A 20,786-nucleotide genomic window follows, 5' to 3' on the forward strand; every position below is an offset into this window, starting at 1 on the left:
ATGACTGAATGATGGGGAAGAACTTAAGCTTGCACATAATCTACATGAATAAAAAAATTTGCCTTTCTACAGGTCCCTTCCCTGAACACAGTTCAGAGGAATATGATCTGCAGAGCTGTTCCAATATTTAGCGGGAATGTTCCAGCATTTACGTCACTGCACCATAGACAAAGGCATTGTAGAGGGGACAGAACATAACGAATTTTAGGAACTGAAAAAAGTCCAACTGGAAGAGTGCAAAGTTAGAGAAGAAATTGAGGCCAGAAAGACAGGCAAAGGGCCAGAACATACAAGATCATATAGACTGTGGTAAGTATCATGAGGGTACTAGACAGTTGGGTTTAGAATCTTCAGAAAGTTTGTGAAGGAGAATGAAATAGCTAAAATCTTACAAGAGAAACTGTTATGTATAAATGAATAAAAGTTATTGCAGTATTACTGAAGGGAGCTTTGATTTGTCCTGGCATGAGGGGAACATTAGAGGAATGAACTATAGCTAAAGGATATCCATTTTCCTGGGGCTCTTCTACTTCATCTTGCTTTCTGTGTGCATTCTCCTCCACCATGTAGCTTTTTATCCAGTGATTGTACAGGAAACTGGATCTAAACAAGAAGATTTGGGTAGTGATGGTGACTGAAGAAAGGTAAACTGGATAGACTGATGTTTTCCAAATTGTGATCTCATTTTATGAATCATTTTAGTGAAACAAAGAGAAAATAAATCTTGCTTTACTCTACTCATCTTGTCAGGTGGGACTGAAGCCCTCATTTTAGTTCCAGGAAACAGCTTATTGACAAAAGTAATCAGAATTACTGAATTCATCCTCAAAAATAAGTCCATACTTAGCATAGTACAAGCCATAAAGCTATTTAATTCTCACATTGCATTTAAGACATAGCCATAATTCTATTTCCAGTTAGAATAATTGTTCAAGAAAAGTATAGACATGATAAACTTTGGTACCCTCAAAATATGTGAATTTTAGCTTGAGTCTACTTTAGTTTGGTTAACTATTTCTATGTTAGAATTTTTAAAAATTATTTTCCATGTTAAACATACTTTACCAACCCAGTATTCTTTGGACATTAAAAATTTTTTTAATGAAGGCCATTTCTTTATTCTACAGAGCTTTTAGTTATTATGGGAATCAGCTCCCAGGAAATTTTTTAAAAAGATTTCTGATATAGAGAGTGTTGTAGTGTTTTAGTAGAACTGCATGCAAATTATATTTTGAAGCACCTATTTATTTATAGATTCAAAATTTGGAGTATCATTAAAGTTGGAGTTCTCTTTCACATGAAAGTTATATGATGAATTTTTTTATGCTGTTTATAATATTAATAATTGCCTTTCACTGAGCACTTACTAATTGTCAAGCACATCCAGCTAACATTCATTAATTTTATTCTTTCTTTCAACATGCTGGATGACCTCGTATATGTCCAGCATATCTTGAATTACTGTTGGGTGAATCAAACCAACAGTCTCTTAATTTTCAATATTTTAGATCATGGTAGAATAAACTGTCATCACATCTGTTTGCAACCAAATAAAGTATTATATGAGGATGGAAAATGTTCAGAAGGAAGGATGTAGAGGCTTCTAAAACAAAATAAAGAAGCATTGGAAGTGGGAAGCAGGTGGGTGAGGGGGAATGTCAGAGAACGTGTTCTTCATTTAATTCTCAGGGTGACCCAGTGAGCTTCCACTACGGAGCCAGACCACCTGGATATGAAACCAGGCTCTGCCACCATTGCTGTGTGAGCTTTGGCAGGTTACTAAAATGTACTGTGAATCAGTTAAGTCATTTATAAATGGAGGTAAGATAGTACATTCTTAATTAGGCTGTTATGAATATAAAATGTTCAAAGGGTTAAGCAACTTGCCCAAGAAAAACATGAGAGTTAGGGTCAGAAACCCACTTTGACTGACATCAGAATGCAAGTTTTAATCACTATCTGTTATTATGTTATTTGCCCAATGGGAGAGATATGTAGGAAAGCTCGGCTCTCTGTTTGGGTAACAAGTTACAGTGTAATTCAGCATATTCTTTGGTTAAGAGCAGCACCAGTTACCAAACAAGGAGAGGCCAATGCAAACTTCATTGGGGTCATATTGCTGAAGATTTCTTTGTGGTTTATTCCCGTATTTGGCATATAATGCAATATTTCATTTGTTACTCTTTTATGAGGCAACATACGGAACAGTATTATTAATGATGAATAAGGATGCTGCTCTGTCACTTACTCAGCTATGTGACCAGGAGCAGATAATTCAACTCTGTGCTATAGTATCATTTCTATAAAATGGTGGTGGTAATACTAATATGTACCTTCTAAAGCTGTATAAGTACAAAAGAGATAGTGTATATGATAGAGCAGGGATTAACCCATAAGGAGCCTTATGTAAGCATTGGATAACAAACAAATATATATCCCAGTCTTTGATCAAAGTTCCGTTGTTTGGATACACTTAGCATAAAATCTAGTTCCTCAAGCCACTGTCCCAAACAGATATTGATAGGCCTTTGTATAATGAGAAACAGGATCACATTTCCTTCCTTTAAGCTTATTGTCCTCCTAAGCAACTTAATTCACAGACATAGGTATGGCAAAAGAAAGGATGTTAAGAAAGCAAAATGCATTTTTTTTCCTATCTCAAGATTGGTCTGAAATTTTTCTACATTATTATTTTTTTTAATCTACCACGAATGAGGAAAAATCACAACAAATTGAACTGGCTCTCTTTGTCAAGACAACTATCCCCTTGTCAAAAATAGGAACTACAAATTATCTCCTCAGGAATCACTCAAGAAAACAGTAGGTTAATGTTGCAAATGTAAAGTGTTCTTTGAAATAATCTCTGTACTTCATCACCTGCTATCTGAGTCACCATGAACACCAGCTAACTGAAAATTGTTTGTATCCCATTTAGGTATGAATCACTTTATATAACACTGTCTACAAGACTAGCTGTGAACTCTAAGAACTTCAAAGATTTTTCTCCATGTACCTAGTTTCTCTAAACACTTTATTTTTTAGAAATAAAAAACATTTTCCTTTCAAGAAATGCCTCCACAGAGGGGCAAAATGGATATTTGCCACAACAAAATGTATTTGCAATTAAACCTGTAAAACAAATGAACACACAAACAGGTTTTTTCGATATTATTTTTCACATAGTGTGGTTTCAAGCAGGTGATAAGGAGGCCCAGCCACAGTGACAATCCATTCTGGAGATTCAGATATCAAGCTTGATCTGGTCTCAAGGTGCAATGCTATTGATAGACCTATTATGATAACTGAAATAAGCCAGGCAGAGAAAGACAAATACTATATGATTGCACTTATATGTGTAATCTTAAGACAAAACAAAATGAACAGAACAGCAATAGACACTTAGATGGGAATGGTTGTTACCATGGGTGAGGGCTTGGGGGGATGGGGTGGGTGAGATAGGTGAAGGGGATAAAAAGGCACAAAATCCCAATCATAATATAAACTAGTCACAGAGATGAAATTGCAGCATAAAGAATATAGTCAGTAGTTCTCTAACATTCTTTGTTGACAGTAACTGCAGTAGTCGAGGTGAGCATTTAATAATTGTGGGTAACTGTCAAATCAGTACATTGTGTATTTGAAACCAATATGATATTGTATATCAACTGTACTTCAATAAAAAAATAATTTTAAAAGGTGCAATGTTCCGGGGTCATACAGGGAAATGTAAAGATGGTAAGTGAGAGAGAGCTTAGAACCTCACCCTCCCTGTTTTGAGAGAAATCTTCTGTATCCGTGGATGTTTTATTGCCCTTGTCTAGCTTGGATTAACACATAGTCTATAGGCACACACCTGATCATCTACATTTGCTCTCTTACAACACTAAACTATGCTTTCTACCTTTATCTTGCATCTACCTACCACTTCAGCATTTTATTTAAAAAAATAATAATAATAATAAAGGGAGAAATGTGGGATTCACATATAAATGAAGTATAAAAATCAAACGAATATTCATATTTGACCTGATTGTTTATAGTTCATAATGAATGATCAAAACCGAAAGTTTCTGTGATGACTGCCCTTGTACTGTTCACCATGAAAGAACTTATTCACTATGTAAGAATTTGTTCACCATGTAAGAACTTGTTCGTTATGCTTCAGAAGATTGGAGACTGAGGAGAATTAGGCTTCGGGTGGATTAATGATTGTGCATTGAGCATTGACTCCCCTATACAGAATTGTTGTTAACAACCATTTGATCAATAAATATGAGAGATGCCCTCTCAAAAAAAGAAAAAGAAAAAAGAAAAAAAAAAGGTGCAATGTTAGACATGCAGGTACATGATCAACCAAATAGCAGTAAGGTAAGAAAGACTAGTTGAAGGTAGACTCACTTAACAAAACTCGGAATAGAATTAAAGTTTTGAAGAATTGAATATGGCATCTTTACCAAATGGAACTAAATGCAGGGTAGGGGCAGGCAAGCGGAGTAAATCAGTAGGTAGCTGATAACAAGGACACAAACTGGGAAGGTGGGGATATGGTCCCTTTAAAGAGATAGAATCGGATTTAGGTCCAAGAAAATGTTTTTTCCACCTTCATGTTTTGACAGAGCTAAAACAATCAACAGTTTATTTGCAATATTATTTCACTTAGGAACTTTTTTGAGTTCAGTGGAGATGTGAAGGATCTTTGTATGATATTTCTAACTGGTTCTACTCCTCCTTCCAGGTTAGAATAAAAATGACACGGTTTTCATCATTTACTCTAGGAGATTTGTTTACAGAGGTTACTTTTCTTCCATACTGTTGTGGTTAAAGGGGTTATTTTGTGAAACAAAGCACCTGAAGTGTGAAGGTAATGGGTTCAGGAATAGACATTACTAGTACCGGAAACTAAGCATGCCAAAAGCTATTGATTCAATAAATATTTATTTAGTACCTTTCAAGTGTTAAATTTTAGATTATAGGCACAGGTATGCAGTAGTAAATACCACAGACAAAATGAATGCATCCGACCTTCGTATGAGAGAGTGAAGCTGACCTTTATAAAAAGTACACAGTGTAAATATAGAATTTACCCATAGAAAACCCCTCTCTGTGTTCCTCTCAGTTACTTTGGTTTTAGGATTGTCCAAGGTCGGGGAGTAAAATAATTGCTGTAATAGCAAAGATCTTGTGTGGTAACCTGTATTTAATGAATGAGCGCTACATAAACTACAGTCAGAATACAATGGAAGATACATGAGTTTTATCAATTCTTCAGGCTCTGTCTTGCATAATTTTAAGTAATTCATAAAGTTGATAAAAATATTTAAGTCCCCCAAAATCTGCATTTAAGGTCTATAGAACATCTTTGTTTATGCTTCAAACTATTGCCTCCAATTCAGCTGCTCTAGTTTCTCTAAAAAAAAGTAAAGATATGTTCTTCAAGACAGATAGATAACTGCATGAATCTCCTTTACAATTTCTCATAAATTATTACTTGTTTGAGGAGTGTGAAAATTTGGAAGATTGAATTAAGTCACCCTGATTGGTGATTTAATTGAAATTGAGAATGGTAGAAATCAGTAGTTGTGCAAGAGAATTCCTAAGGCTTAAAAGGACTGTTACCTATTAAGTCACAGAAATGTGCATAAAAGTTTAAATAGTATGACTTCATCAAGAGAGTGGCCAATCAAATAAATTATGTAACATACATAAACATCAGAAAATAGGAGGGTATTGGTTATCAATGTTGACTATTAATGTGAAGAATAAAGCTGCTTCATTATATAGGTTTTATATAATTAATTAACTTACATTTTGTCATTTTGGATAAAAATTCAAGACATAATTGAGACCAAAAGGGAACTCATCACACCCACTTTTAAGTTTTACAAGGGTACTGTATCCAGTTAGAAGAATCCTAGAATACACATTTATTCTATTAAATGGAGTTTGGGGCACAAAGCAGTGAGACTTGGGATAGCATGTATGATGTTTCAATATTTCCTAACTGCTAAAGGTCATGACTTTGGAAAGAAAGGAGGTAAGGACTGTGAACAGCTGACTACACAGATGGTGTTGAGGAAAGGTCATTGTTTATGGCACCAAAGACACTTGCTCTTAGGGAGGTCAGTCTGTATCTCAGATCCAGGTTTATCTATACGAGCCCTCACTTACAAATGCTGTCCTGTGCATCTTTACTGGACTAACTTACATAATTTGTATAACAATCTTGTGAAAATTACATATTAAGATCTTCTGTTTATAAATAAGGAACCTGAAGTTCAGTCAAATAATCTAAATTAATATAGCTCAAGCAGTAGATTCACAACACAAATTCTGATCTTTCGGCTCTTATAATATGGATGCTTATTATAAGGCTAAATGCCCTTAGCCTTATAATATGGATGCTTCCCTTGGAAGGATCTGTATTCCTTTGGCAGATGACTTTGCATTTACATAAAACAGTTTTATTAGTTCATGCATTTGCTCTTTTAAAAAAAATTTTTGTTTATTTACTTAAAAAACACCCTCTGAAGATCTATGAGCATGAGACCATTCAGAGAGTATATAGAGAGAAACGTGGGAACAGAGTGTCCTAAAGGGCTTAACTGAAAGGAAAAGAAAAAAAATTAAATGAAAGGATAAAAATGGACATCATTCAGAATAATTGGAATGGCATAGATAGAAGTACAATTATGCTCAATAATTATCAAGAGGAAACTAAACAAAGCTAGTAACAATAGAATTGATTTTGTGTCTTTATGTACTAAGTGTAATGAATATGGATAACATAAAAAGGAAACTTGAAATTTTAGCAAATGCAATTGAGTATAATCCCAAAGGTACCACTGAGAATTATTTAAAGTTCATACCTTCATCAAAAGAACCTTGTAGAGAGTGTGAAAGAGTTGATACTTTTAAGAGTACATGCAAATGGAATCCCAAGGGTCTAAATATAAAAGCTGTATGCTGCATATACATGTGAGAAGAAAATGAGAAGCAGATACAATGTCCTAATAAATCTGCCAGGTTTTTATATGCTGACTAAGAATATGACCGAGGCTCTCCCATAACCTAAAATTTTTAACAGAACTTGTAAACAAGAGACACTTTTCCTTAACTCCATTACCATACTCAAACCTTATTTCTGCCCTTCTCTTCTTTTCTTTATCAAAATTCAAAAACGAAAATCATATATTCATTTACAGTACATCTTTAAGATGCCATTTGTCACTCAAAGCATTTAGCTTCTAATCTTAATATTCTGCTTGGATGTCTCTTAACTAAAGACAGTAACGAAAGTCACACTTCTGTTTTCATCATCCTGGAACCCTCTGAAGAACGTTTTACGTTGCTGACACCCCTCGTTCTTGGATCCTTGCTCCTACACCTTCCAGAATCTGCCTGAACAGGGTTGTTAACACCTTTAGTATAATTTATGTATCTAGAGCAATGACCTCGGTTGCAGCATATGTGATATTGTCAAATGCACATAGAACATTTAAAAAAAAAAAAAAAAAACTAGCCAGATGCTGAGTCATCAGTTTTCAATCTATTGCACAGAACTGACATCATATAGAATAAGTGCCTTGTGCACAAATTAATATGGACTAGAAAACTCCAGTTATTAAAGAAATTAAGATATACATTTTTGATACATCTCTTGAGTAAAAACACCATCAACTTGGAAATATTTAGAAATGAATAAAAGTCGAACGCTGTTAACAAAACATGTCAGTGTTAGACTGAAAGTGCAGTTTAAATACACATATAAGAAAAAAATTGAGGCACAAAATCAATTATAAGCATCCATCTCCAGAATTGGGTGAAAACAACATATTTGACCCATATATAGAAGAAGAAAATAAATAATAAAAGTCAGGAAGTAATATGAAAAATTTTATACTGTTTATTGTACCAAACTTACAGTAGAGAGGATCAGTAAACCCATAATTTGTTGTTTGAATAACCTGATAAAAGTGATAGATATTAATGTAATTGACCAACTTAAAGAGGGCTCAAAAAATAAGTAATATCAGAAATAAAATGTTAAAACCCTACAAATCCTGAAGATACTGAAAAGATGTAGGCAGGATTTTGGAAATTACTTTAAAAAAATAGAAATTTTGAATAAAATTTATAATAAAATGCAATTTAGAAAAACCAAAAAGAAATAATAAGATAATCTAATAATCATATGTCTGGTAAGGGAATATAATGATAATCAAAACCTGTATAACCTAAAACTCTTACTAAATAGAGACAGAAGAAATTATTCTCATAATAAAGGATATCTACCAAATACATACAACAAATACTGGACCTGAAGTTAAAATTTTCCCATTGAGACCAAGAGAAAGATGTCTACCACCTCTATACATTATTGTACTGGTAGTCCTGGTGGGTGTGATAATGCAAAATAAATATATATGTGCATACACACATGCATGTGTACCTACATACTGGCATGCATATGTGTATATAGACACATTTTTTAAAGATCAAGGATTTAAATAGAATATATGAAACTCATTTGCATATAATGTGAGCATGCAGATAGTAAATTGGAAAGAATATACAGGTGAATTACTTTAATGTATGATTTCTATCAAAGTTGCTCAATATAAAGTCAATAGAAAATCACTTGTATTTCTAAATACAAGTAATAAATAGAAAATAAAAATACCATGTCTAATGATATAAGAAACTGTCAAATAGAAATATATCTACTGAAATGTGTAAACCTCTATATAGAAACATCTACTACATTATTGAGATAAATAAGAAAACAATGAAAAGGCAATCTTTGAAATGGGAGAAAATGTTTGCAAATCTTATGTCTGATAAAGAATTAATATTCAAAATATAAAGAGATTAGTAAAAACTCAACAATAAGAAAAACCCGGTTAAAAAGTGAATAAAAGTAATTCTGCAACATCTTTTTATGTTGGCAGATAGTAGCTACACTAGTTGGAGTGAACATCTAATTATATAGGTGACTGTCAAATCACTAAGTTGTATACACGAAATCAATATAATATTGCATATCATCTATACTTCAGTTTTTAAAAAATGGATAAAGGATTTGAATAGACATCTCTCCAAAGAAGGCATACACATGGCCATTAACTACATAAAAAATGTTCAACATCATTAGTCATTAGGGAAATACAGATCAAACACACAATAAGATACCTTCACACTGGCTGTGACAACCATAATTTTTTTTTGGTGGAGAATGACCATTGTTGATGAGGATGTACAAAAAGTGTGCCCTCATGCATTGCTGGTAGGAATGTGAAGGGGTGTACCCGCTGTGGAAAACAGTTTGGCAGTTTCTCAGTTACACACAGGATTACCATATGACCCAGAAATTCCACTCCCGATATATACCCAAAAGGAGAGAAAACATACTTTCACTCACAAAAAAGCTTTCCAATGAATGTTCATACCAGTATTTTCATAAGAACCAAAATGTGAAAGCAATCAAAATGTCCCTCTGCTAAGGAATGAATAAACATGATGGGCTATAGCCATTGAATGGAATATTATTCAGCAATACAAAGGAAGAGAACACTGTATGTGCTACACATAGATGGACCTTGAAAACTTCATTAAGTGAAATCAACTAGACGCAAATATCCACATATTGTATGATTCTATTTGTATGAAATTTCCAGAATAGGCAAATTCATAGACAGATTAGAGGGCACCAGGGAAGAGTATAAGGGAAAACAGGGATTGATTGCTAATGGATATAGGTTTTCCTTTTGAGGTGCTAGAAATGTTCTGGAATTTGTGGTGATTTTTACACAACAGTATGAACATACTAAAAACCACTCAATTGTACAACTTAAAACAGTGAAAAATAGGTGATGGGATAAAGAGGCACAAACTTACAGTTATAAAATAATCCCAGGGATGAAAATACAGCATAGGGAGTATTTTCTTAAAATGACATTTATGTCAATGAAGGACAAGGAGGAAGGGCCTACCAGATATCAAAGTATGCTGTAAGGTTATATCATGTAAAATAGTGTGGTAGAGACAAATAGTTAAAAGGAATACATTACCATCTAGGGACAGTCAAGCATTTATGGGTACTTCAAATATCAAAACTTACATTGTTGAACAGTGAAGAAAGTGAGATATCATCAACAAATTTTGTTGAGTCATTTTGGAAAATAATGAAATTTTACCCCAGCCTCACACTGAGTAAAACATTAATTTCAGGTAGATTTTTAGATTAGATATGAGAGGCAAAAGGACATTTGCAAAGCTTTCAGAAGAAAATAGAGAAGAACCTATGTGGACATTTTGCATAATAAACTGGACACAAAAAGAAGGAAACATACAGAGAAGGATAAATTTGAGCACAACAGAATTAAGAATTAATGCTAACGAAAGGCACAATAAGTGAGTGAAATGGTGAATCATGAAGTGGGAAGTACATTTTCACCACATATGACCAATGACATGGTCATATCAGGCATATATAAAGCATGTCCACAAATCAATAAGGAGAAGACAACCCATAGATAATGGACAGGAAAATTGAAAATTATCTTCTTAAATAAACACATATATAAACATACATATACATATTCATGTATATATATATTTACAATACTACAGAATAATGTAGATTAACTCTAGCAGCAATGAGACAACACAAACATGTTACTAAGGGAAAAAAACTAGACATAGGAGAAAATATAATGTATGAGTCTGCTTATATAATGTTTAAGACAATATGAAACTAGGATCACCAGAATATCTGGACACAAACAAACACACGTAATAGTTTATCGAGATTATATTACACATGTCCAGTGACACTTCATGATATCCTCGAAGGACTGTCGTTCTCTGGCAATGTATAGACAACATGCTGTGCAGTTTATGATGGTGTGACACTGAAGCTGTCCTTCCACAAATCCCTGCATGTGCCTATGTGCTGCATCAGATCGTTTGTTTATTTGAACTGTGCTTTAGTATAACCCACAAGAAATAATAAAGTGGGTTCAAACTGTGCATATATGTGCATGTGTACATATTCTGTGTATGTGTTATGTGTACATATGTGAATGTGTGTTTATGCTCTGTGTGTGCTGTATGTATACATGCTGTGTGTGTGTGCATGCATGCATGTGTACATACACAGTGACAGAGCAGGCTGTGGGCTTCTATATATTAGTATTTTCTTATACTCGATCTGACTGGTGATTATGTGAGCATTCACTTTCTAACTGAACTGTGTTTCTGTACACACATATTTATCCATATATATTTATAGTTTTTCAAGTTTCTTGCATGGTTTATAACTCACAGAAAGGAAATAAGTTAAAATATGGGAAACAAAGAGAAGATACCAGATATTCCCTAAGACTGTCATAAGCAGAACTAAGATCCAGGGGACAGAAGCTTCCAGGAGACAGATCACCCACCTTACACCTTGGAAGCCAGGCTAAAGAATGAAAGAGCTCTCTCATGATACAACAAACTCCTTTGCTTCCTCCTCTCAGCTGAACTGTTCTTCAACGATTCTAGGCCCTAGAGAAGATACTTTAATAGATTCTTTCTGGGTGGATTGTTATCAATTAGGGGTCCAGCATTAATGGGAATAATTCTGACCAGAGAACCTAATTTTAGTGTTCTGAGAATAAGGTGCAGACACAAATGCACACAAACCATGCACACATAGTGTCAATTCCACTGTACATTTACTCTCTTTCTCATTCAAAGAAAGATAATGTGTTTTAATACTCACACAATATGTAATTTCAAAGTTGATCCTCAAGGCAAAAAGAAAGGGTGGTCATCAAATGTTTAAAAAAACTATTTTATTTCATAATAATAAAGGTTAGAAGTTCAATATTTCTGCTCAAACACAGAGGCAGCCAGGCATATTTACAAAAGGCCTGACACTGTTTGCCATTGCCTTTATACAAGACAACATTTATAAAACCTTTGCATCCCATGACAGGGGCTACGTCTTCTCCTGGGTGTTTCTGCTCTTCAGATAATGCCTTTCATTTGAACTTCAAATATCTTTTAAAAATAGAAGCTGCATTTTAATGTAATTTGGAAGTTGAAATACTCTTATTTTTGTCACTATAATATCTTTATGGGTTTACTTTTCAAAAATGAGTCAAAGCCGAAAAAATTACTGTCTGGTAGACAGTAAAAGGCAGAAAAATAGGAACAGCTTAAAAAAGGAAGTTTTGGTCTGCCTTGCCTGCAAGAAAATTAAATGTATGTAATAAATATTACATTTCAAGTATAATTAATGATAATAATCTCCCTCCTTTTGAGAATTTAGAAAATGAACATGAGTGTCATGGCCACCTAATTATAGGCATGCCTCATTTTATTACACTTCACTTCATTGTGCTTCACAGATACTGCATTTTATTTTTTTTATAACTTGAAGGTTTGTGGCAACCATGCATCAAGTAAGCTTATTAGTACCATTTTTACAACAATATTTACTCATTTTGTAATTCTCATGATTTTTCAGACTTTTTTATCCTTAGCATATTTCTTACAGGAATCTGTGATCAGTGATTATGTTTCACTGAAAACTCAGCAATGGTTAGCAATTTCTAGCAATAAAGTTTTTTCACTAAGGTATGTCTTTTTAGGCATAATGCTGTTGCACACTTAATGGACTATAGTATAGTACAAACATAATTTTTATGTACACTGGGAAAACAAAAAACTCATTTGACTAGCTTTATTGCAGTGGTCTGAAACCTAACCTGCAATATCTTTGAGGTATATATATATAATTGGAAACATATTTTCAGGAGCTAGACAACATTCCTTTCTTTGCTTTTTATAATGGCACAATATGAGAGCAAATAAACACTTTGATTTAAGTGAAAAACATTTTTCATCCAGGAAAATTATTTCCTAAAATATTTTCATCAGTTTGCAATACTTGTAAATATAATAATGTTGTAGATTTTTACAATTTTATTGTGTATGTATGTATATATATATTTATAACAAAACTAAAATACATGTTTTTCTGTCCCCTTTATTATGTTTTAATTAGGCTTGGACTCCTGGATCATCTGGTTACTTCAAGAATCTGGTAAGACTCTTTTTGTAGTATTATCAGTATTTTTATTTCCTCTGCTACAAATCATCAGAGTATATTTTTCTCCCTGTCTCGGGCCTAATCCTGTTTCTTAATGTTCCCGTCATTTCCATCTCCTGTGGTGCAATCTCCTAAAGACAGTATAAGGAGGTCAGTTACATTTTAACCCATTTAAAACTGTCTGATAAATCTAGATACTACTTAAGTTTCGTTAGGCGAATATGCAAAAGAGGAGTAGCATTTATTTGAATTTTTAAAAAGTTTTTCTTTGCCCCAATGTTGGTATTATAGTTTATCTATTATAGAACTTGAAACACACCGAAGGCACTCCTCTTTTCCCAATGGAAACTCTGAAAATTCTTAAGGAATTTTCCTGGTACATACCTTATAGGCATAAGAAAGATATAATATAATGTTTCATTTAAGATTACTGGTAGAGGTAGAAGTTTTTTCTATTAAACTGTATTTTTCCAAACATCACCTCATGTGTTCATCTTAGAACCTACTCAGTCCTTTTTTGCCTCTCCAAATATTATTGAAATACTGCTCATATTCAAATTCATATATTGGATCCTACTCTACCCTGAATTTATGCAGGATTATAAAACTTATACCATACGTCATCTTGTTTAAATTTCTAAAGAATACTCTAGTTTGGTTCTAATTCTTAATTTGGAAGTCCTCAATTTCCCTGATTGCTAGGATCAACTTTTCTATAATACCCAGCCAAGAGCAATGTGCAATTTCAACTTGATAGATGGCAGGAGTACTGTCTTCCCATTCTTTACTAACCACTGATTACCGCAGGGTGAGAAGGGGAGGGTGGTGAGAGTCCAGCATGTCTGTTTCTGTGTGTTATCTGTCCCTCCTAAATGCTTCTCAGGGTTTCTCAACTAATATCTCCTGGTCATTTAATGACTTTTCTGTGCTGCTCAGGCCACCCCAGTCTATATCTGCCTAAGGAGCAAAGTTGACAGTAAGCTGTCATCTTTAAAAAATATTATTGAAGACTTGAGGTAAAGCTACAGAAATACAGCACACAAAAGGAAAAACTAAACTCATATGCCAGGTGTTATTGTCCTTAAAAACGACTACACCGTGTATGCCTAAAGGGGTTTACAATCTCTCTTCTCAGTATCAACACACTGGTGTATTGTCAGGACCTGCATCCCTCCCAGCAGAATCCATGTTGGCATTCTCTGTGTTTGATCTAGCACTTAGGTGAAGAATACATTAATATGATAATAATTAGGATTTGACCCAACCTACAAACAAAACAGACTTCTCTTCGTTGTGCAGAACAGTTTGTGCTTCATCATGTAGACTTTTGCTAGCGGTGACTAGGACTCTGTGTTCTTTGGATTGGGTTGTACTGAAGTTACTCCGGAGAGCAACAACAAAATCTACTCACAATCATAAATTCAGTGTTCCATATTTAGCCATAAATAGGAGCAACAGAAACTTGAAATTTGTATTCTTCCTCAAGAATTTCTGAAGTCCTGATCAAGTTCCCAGCTACTGTTCATTCTCAGGATGAGAATGAGAGCTGGCTTCCAATCCCTTAAGCACTTTCTGCAAATGGAAGGTTTTGCTTAAGCATTGTTGGAGAAAAGGCTAGACATGGAATCTTACAGATAGCAGAAATTTTATCTTCCCATTTCCAGCATAACAACTCCTAAAAATGGGGGGATTCCCCCCCACCCATTCTAAGCCTTTCCTTAATTGCCTGTGGTGGGATCAGGACCTTCCTCATGTAATTATCTTTTTCCTTTGAGCTCCACCTTGCTTCCTCATTTAAATTGGCACTGTGCTCTTCCAATTCTGATCAGCACAAATATCTCCTAGGTCTTCCTCCACCTTCTAATCTATCTAATTTCAAATCCATGTTTCACGAAATGGACAGGAGACTCAGTCTAAAACAATATGTATTCTCATACTCATATATCCCACCATGTTTCCTATATATATTTTTCCCTACTCTGTTATATAAGATATAATTGAGTACTGCCACACATATTTAAAAGCAGTGTTCCTTGAGTACATATCACAAAACTCATAGCTGATCAATTTTGGTCAGTTTTTTCCTCTGCTGGCCCCCTTTCGTCACTATTTCTATTTCTGTGATCACAGTGATCTTCCCCATCAGCCCATACATCCATTTTCTATTCATCTGTCAAAGCCAAATTAAACTCCCATTTTCTTCTGGAAGTCTTCATTGTTTTGAATATTGTAGTTTGATATCCTCTCTCCCTGAACTCCTTATTTTCTGGCTCAAACGTTTACCATTTTATCTTATGCTGTCATCTGTTCTAAGGTTCTTGTGTGCATATTTTCTATCAGTAATTCGCAAGTTTGTTAAATGAGGTAACAATACCATTTTGTGCTGTTTATTACAGCATGGCTAACATATTACTCTGTGTTTAGTAGTTCCTCAAGAAATATTTTCAATTGACTTATTTAGGATCTCTACTACAGTTATAAAGACCTAAACTAAAACATAATTATCATTGTATCCAATTATGATTTTCAAAAGCAACAATGACATGTCATGTGGATGATAGTTTTATCTGAAACAAATTCTGCATTATATGATACAGTTTAGAAAACTGTTTTTAGAATGTAATTTGGAGAAAGAAAAATAAATGTAAATTTCAAAACAAAATAGTATTAAAACATAAATAATAATATGCAAACTATTACAGAGTAAGTAGAGTAGTAGAGTATGTATTATTCAATTATAACTCTCAAGCTAAAATATAGATGTGTATATTATATATATATATATATATTCACCCTGGAACTAAATTCCAGCAATAAAAATTTGCTTCAATATGAAGAGCTAATGTTGCTCACATTTAAGAGGAAAATATTTACAGAAAATCTTATTGCAGCATTTTTCACTTATATAAGATAATGTGCTTAATGCTCACGATTCACTGAATTTTCTGTGTGTGCAATTGCAGCAATCTGTTCCAATTCATAACTTTCATTTTCTGCACCTGCAGTTTGGACCTTTTAAGAGGTCAAAATAGTAACGTGCACAATTATGTACAGTTGAAGGGAATTTGTATTTTTAAGTATTCACTACACATCAGGTGTTTTGCTAGGTGCTTTTTCTATCCAGTTTAATTTTAACCTTCCAGCCACTCTTTGAGGTATGCATTTTGGTCACCACTTTAGAACTGAAGTGAATAAGGGTCAGCCAGGTTAATTACTTCATCTACAGTCAGTTAATCATGATCATGAGATTTCCATATATTTTTAGGACTCTGAAGACTCCACTGAGATGCCTTCCCAAAGAAAACTTACCCCAATAAGCTTTCAATAAAACCAAATATACATATATAAGGAATAATTACCCTGATCTGCAGTCATTAAGAAAGTTGATCTATGTGACTTATCTTTTGTACTTATACCGTTATTTGAGACGATGAAAAAGCCTGCTTGCTTTAAATCCAAGGGGAAAAAATTATTAGTCTATGCCCAAATTATGTGTGTATTTTATATCATATATATCTTCTATATCTATATATTTTTATATCATATATATCCTTTTGATCATATTTATATATCTATCATATATATCCATCATTGATAACCAAAGCAGAATATGTGATAACCTACATAATTCTCTCAAAGCTGGATAATAGTGATTGATGAATGCTTCATTCTCTCATTCATGTTTTGTTTTTTAATGCAAATTTTATGTAAGTTTGGCTATCCTGAATTTTTTAAAAAGTGTTATAGGCAACCTGAAAATTACATTCTTGTGCTTAGCATTAGTCATGGAATTTCTTTAAAATAATATGTTATTTAAATAAAGTATTGAATTTTCCAAGAATTGAATATTATCTCTGATATAGAGGGCTTAAAAATATTTCTTGGATATATGCCAAAATATTCTGATGTCATTAAATACTCTTCCCTCAAAAGATAAATGTTTAGTGTTAAAATACTGTATGTTTTCTAAGGTTCTGCTGTGTGTAAAAACTGAAGGTGACAAGCCATACATATATGCCTACCTCACAGTTCTGATTTGGGAAACATATGAAAATACTTCATAAATTTTAAAACAATATACAGTTATTAAAATTATTATCACTGTTAGTATGTTATTCTGATGTAAATTGTCATGATGTAAATATACATCATATGTTCAGAAACCAAAGAAGGAATCATACTCTGTGACTCATCTATTCATCCATTCTCTGACTATTGAGTAACTTAATTGTGCAGACTAACTGATGAAAATTTAAATATTTCATGATGTGACCCCAATGTTAAGGACCATCATTTCATATATGCTGCATAACTGTGGTGCTTTTTATTTTTTGTATTTAAAAAATTGGTATTGACTAAAATCATAAGTATTTGTTTTAGGTGTTTCATTTTTTCCCTTTACCTTGCTGAGATAGCAAGTTATTAGAAGCCATAGGATTGTGTGAAAGATGTTGTTAGTGCACATCAATATCTGGGTTTCTTTTCACTCTTGAGCATAGGAAGTTTGTATTTTCCCTCCACCTTACAGTTAGATCTGGTCATGGCATTGCTTTTGGCCAAGGAGAAATGAAAGTTGAAATGTATCACTCTGGTCATAGGAGGTAAAAATCCTCTGTGCTTTTCTAGTCTTCGTCTGCCTCTGCAGAGGAGGCATCAGTTTGAGATTACAAAGTTGCAGGGTAAATCATCCTGGATTCCTGAGTGACATATTGGAGTACAGTTCCTGTGGCAGTCCCCCAGTGCCACAGCAAACTGGTAAGAACAAGAAGATAAAATCTTTTGTCGTAAGCCACTAAGTTGATTTTTGTTTCTTATAGCAACATAAAGCCTGCCCAAACTAATCAAATGGTTCTTGGGAAAATAGGCATTGTAGCATTTGGGTAATTCTGAAATCTGAAGTCATACTTCCAAAGATATAATTTGGCAGTAGTGTTTTTGATTTTATTCATCCTTTCCACACTGTCACCACATCGTCTAAGGTACTGCTTATTTTAGGCATAGCAGGCAAAATAAAACCCTTGGGAAAATATATATTAAATGTTTAATAAAAATCAGCTATTACTCACTTACCAAATATTTTTTATGAATCAAATAGTGTGAAATAGGGAAAAAATACAATACATACATCTAAGTTTAAAATGATATGCTTTCCATTTGAAAAATGAACAGTGTTCTTGTAATAATGCTTTTAGTTCTTTAATCTTTCCTGGCATTGGGTAACAATCTATATTAAAGACCATATATCAATCATTTCCTTTTCCTAAGTTGAAATGAGTCTCCATGTCTTAGTTTTATTTTGGTGTGGTGCTCACACTACTCTAAGTTACTTTTTGGAAAGCCCTAAAAGAACAAGTCCTCCTATGGTTGTTTTTTCTTTCTGCCTATTGTAGTAGAAGTCTCTGTATGCTTTTTTGTTTTTACTTTTTAAGATGCACTCATTTAAAGACCACCAACATGCCAACAAGAATCATTTCTACAACAGCTAATTAATTAAACATAACCTCTTTGCTTCATGCATAGGACTAGTGATCAAAAATAATTGTGTACAATTACCTGGAACTGAAAGGATTGAATATACTATTACAGAAGGGGCACAACAGATTATGCCTCCTAAAGTATTTCATGTTAATCATAAATAGCATCTAAAATAGCTGTGGGACATTAAAATCTACCTCCATAATGTTTATTCAACTTCAGTAATCAGAGTCATTCCATCTGGAATTTATTCTGACCTGAGTGTTACATCCCTTCAATAACTTCCATTAGCCTTGTATCTGTTTGTATCTCTCACCTAATTTCAACCTTCAGGATGGAGTTCAAAAAACCTTAAGGCAGCAATTTCCATTTTTGGGAGACTAGTAGTTTTTAAACATATTTCCTTAACTTTGAGCAAAAATTATTTCATGTTAGTTTGCTCCTCAGGGTGGTATAAGACTCACATATTTGCTAGTGTCAATCCTTAGTTGAAATCTATTAGTGTCAAAAACCAGACTACATGGAGATATGTCCTTTTAGTGGAAAGTTGAATTATCTACTTCTTACACACTTTCTTCTGACATAGAATATTAATAAATACTTTTATGAATACAATTTCAATAGGGATTCTAGTAATTCTACTGACATTATCTTATCTATCTTGGTGCTAATGTGTTGAAAGAATGTTTTGTGGTTAATTAAGCAAGGCATCCTTTGCTTGATTTCTTTACTGCTGTCCTAAATCAAACAGTTCTCCTCCAGGTGTTCAGTGAAATAGAAATATTACCCTAATAGCTTGTAAAATAATTTTAAAACTACTTTTTTATTCTCTATTTCTTCTTTTAAGTCACTTCCTCTGTGTTGGATACTCATAAGAGTAGACTTACTGTCCAAAAAATATCATGTGATATGAGAGAGACTATGGTTTGTAGCTGATAGTCTTGTCTTCTTCTCATCCCTCTGTTCTTGAGAGAGATGCCAAGAAAATAATTCTCATTCTGTCCCAGCCTCAAAACAACTCGTGCATTGCAAACTCTAGTGTCTGAAAAAATGACCACCTGGAAGACGTGCCTTTATTGAGACATATGAAGGTGTCTTTCCATGTATCAGTTCTACTTTGTAGTAGATGCTTAATTTATTTACCATTATTTGTTAGTGGGAGATATATGGTAGAAGATGTATTTCACAATTTCACAAGTAAAGGAAGAACAGGAAAACACAAAAAGGTAATAAAAAGACTGAGTTTGAAGGAAGGCATTATTATGCAATATGTTTAATTTTCCTGAAAAAAATTTAAGCATAAAGTTTTTATCAGTGATCTCACATACTTTTATCATCATCTTCATAAATAAATATTGATACATATTGATAAGTACCTTTGCCTATTCTATGTTTTTTTTTAAATAGACACAGAATACATTACTTTGTATCTGGCTATTTCTAATTAGGCTAATTAGCCCTCAAATTTTTCTGTTTTAGTTATTCATTTAAATCTTTCTACCAAAAAGTATAGTTCAATTAATAACACATTGAAAGCAGTATCCTCAAAATAACAACTATTTTTCAGGCATGTATGATGTTATACATATGCATTGGTGTTTTGGACATGTATACAAATAGCTTTATGCCACAACCACCAAAATTACTTCAAATTTTTGTTTGACCTGTTTTATGTGCTCTCTTATATAAAATTATATATCGGCTATGTAGACACTTAGAATTATTTTTAAAAATCATGCATAAATGATAGCATAGCATCTTGCTGAATGTACTGAGCAATGGCAAATGGCAAGGTGGGTGGGCTTTAAGGGAATGGGACTGTGCGAATAGTGAATATGGGGATTTTATACTGCCCTGCCAATGGCTGCCTACCCCAGAATGAGAACCCCAGGTCAGCCTCTATTCTTGCTTCTGAGATACCCCTTATAACCTGGAAATGGATTCTGGTTCCTAGATATGGAAAACACATAAGGGTGTGGTGCATATGCATGGCAATAGCAGGGCTACCATATGGGTCTCTGAGAGTGAGAACTTATTCTTTTTTCAAGAGCTTTATTGAGGTACAATTTACTATAAAATTCACCCGCTTGACGGAGAAAGAGAAATACCAAATGATTTCACTCATCTGAGGAGTATAGGAACAAAGGAAAAACTGAAGGAACAAAACAGCAGCAGAATTACAGAACCCAAAAATGGACTAACAGGTACCAAA

The 20,786-nt window shown here is 33.6% G+C and overlaps 1 protein-coding gene across 1 annotated transcript in view; it reads left to right on the plus strand.

Annotated features, from left to right (window-relative positions):
* Positions 1-20,786, plus strand: part of PTPRD (protein tyrosine phosphatase receptor type D) — a 2,165,650-nt gene that overhangs the window by 863,738 nt on the left and 1,281,126 nt on the right. The window contains exon 4 of the mRNA XM_073228519.1: positions 13,055-13,093. The gene's annotated coding sequence lies outside the window, so the exon portion shown is untranslated. The remainder of the gene's footprint in view (positions 1-13,054; positions 13,094-20,786) is intronic.

Source organism: Manis javanica, chromosome 2, assembly GCF_040802235.1.
Source record: "Manis javanica isolate MJ-LG chromosome 2, MJ_LKY, whole genome shotgun sequence".
NCBI lineage: Eukaryota > Metazoa > Chordata > Mammalia > Pholidota > Manidae > Manis > Manis javanica.